Below are 2,421 nucleotides of genomic sequence, written 5' to 3' on the forward strand. Positions count from 1 at the left end.
CTCAGAAATGTTAAGTGCCAAGGGGATTTGAGTGGGACACCTGCAGTGTCTGATACTTTGGGGGTGCAAGTAACTGTTTCTATGACTTATTTAAACTTTTTTTTTTTTTTTTTAGTGAGGAAGATTATGAGAGGGTAACTAATAGAAAAAAAGATATTTTATATGTTTTGCTTCCTGTGGAAGCAAAAATCTGTTAACAGAAGAGATCTCATCTATACAAGAGTCTTTTTTTTTTTTTTTTTTTTTGCTGCACGCGGGCCTCTCACTGTTGTGGCCTCTCCCTCTGCGGAGCACAGGCTCCGGACATGCAGGCCCAGTGGCCATGGCTCACGGGTCCAGCCGCTCAGCGGCACGTGGGATCTTCCCACACCGCGGCACGAACCCGCGTCCCCTGCATCGGCAGGCAGACCCCCAACCACTGCGCCACCAGGGAAGCCCATATACAAGAGTCTTTTTAAAAAATGTGGCTGGGAAAAAAAGATGTGGCTGGATAGTTTTGGTATTTATTTGCACTGCTGGCTAATTGTCTCAAAAAACTGAAATAATTTAGAAGTAACATGATTTATTTATTTCTTTAATTAATTTTTAATTATTTAATTTTTAAAAATTTTATTTATTTTTGGCTGTGTTGGGTCTTCATTGCTGTGCAGGCTTTAGCTGTGGCGAGCAGGGGCTACTCTTTGTTGCAGTGAGTGGGCTTCTCATTGAGGTGGCTTCTCTTGCTGTGGAGCATGGGCTCTAGGTGCACGGGCTTCAGTAGTTGTGCCTCGCTGGCTCTAGAGCGCAGGCTCAGTAGTTGTTGCGCATGGGCTTAGTTGGTCCACGGCATATGGGCTCTTCCCAGACCAGGGATCGAACCCATGTCCCCTGCATTGGCAGGCGGATTCTTATCCACTGTGCCACCAGGGAAGTCCAACATGATTTATTTATAATTAAAAATGCACTAAGTAATCATGAATGATGAAATAATTAATGTTTTGTACAGAGTGACATACAGGAAGTAATTGTTTTAGAAAGAACCACTTCTCTGAAATCTTGTCAGAGGAGGGTTCACCAATAGAGAATTGCCACCAGATGGCAACAGAGACTCTGGAATCTAATTTTGTAAGGAAGTTTAAGAAAGGTTTACCCAAGGGGTTTTCACCCCTGTCATGGCAAACACTGTTCTAGATTCTGGCTGATTTAGGAATGACAGTCATATTAAATTTTGGAATGCCATAATATAATACGTGAATTATACTCCTTTTATGAATGCCTGGTTCTTGTTTTTAATTGATTTTTCTTAGGAGATGAAAAATTATTTTAAATTCTTAATGCTGCAGTGAAAATTAATAACCCATTGGAGGGAAATTTGATAAATATTTATTAAAATTTTAAATGAGAATGTCTTTCTGATCAGCAATTTCTCATCTAGGCATCCATCTTATGGACGTACTGATGCACAAAAACATGTAAGTATGGTCACTTGTAAGCATTGTTTTCAAATAGTGAAAAATTGGAAAAAATTTATTGGCCTCAGAAGTCTGTTTAAATAAAGTTATGGAATATTTAATTAATTAAGGGAAAAATGAAGTTAGAGTTATCTGTCTTTACAAGGAACTATCTCCAAGATTTTACGAATTAAAAGGACACAGGCAGGGACTTCCCTGGTGGCGCAATGGTTAAGAATCCGCCTGCCAATGCAGGGGACACAGGTTTGAGCCCTGGTCTGGGAAGATCCCACATGCTGCCGAGCAACAAAGCCTGTGTACCCCAACTACTGAGCCCACGCACCAAAACTACTGGGCCTGCACGCCTAGAGCCCGTGTTCTGCAACAAGAGAAGCCACTGCAATGAGAAAACTGTGCACTGCAACGAAGAGTAGCACCCGCTCGCTGTAACAAGACAAAGCCCACGTGCAGCAATGAAGACCCAACGCAGCAAAATAAATAAATTAATTTTAAAAAACAGGACACAGGCAATCTGTACCTAGACACTGAGTATGTAAGAGTGTGATATTTGTACATGGGTAGGAAAAGTCTGAAAGGGTGCACACTGAACTGTTAACAATGGCTAACCGTAGGGAGAGGAGTTTTAACTTTTTATCATGTGTACTTCTATGTTGTTTGCAGACACACTTAAGAATATTATAAAAGTATCATAGAAATGTTTGAAGGAAAGAAAAATTATGTAAACCAAATCCCCAAAAGTCGGCACTGTGATTTTTATGAATAATCCAGTAACTTTTTAAAAAAATATTTATTTATTTAGCTGCATCAGGTCTTAGTTGTGGCACGCAGGATTGTTCGTTGGGGCGTGTGGGCTTCTCTCTAGTTGTGGTGTGCAGGCTCCAGAGCGCATGGGCTCAGTAGTTGTGGCGCGCGGGCTCTAGAGTGCATGGGCTTAGTTGCCCTGCAGCATATGGGATCTTAGTGCCCCGAC

This window comes from Lagenorhynchus albirostris, chromosome 14 (assembly GCF_949774975.1).
Source record: "Lagenorhynchus albirostris chromosome 14, mLagAlb1.1, whole genome shotgun sequence".
Classification (NCBI taxonomy): Eukaryota; Metazoa; Chordata; class Mammalia; order Artiodactyla; family Delphinidae; genus Lagenorhynchus; species Lagenorhynchus albirostris.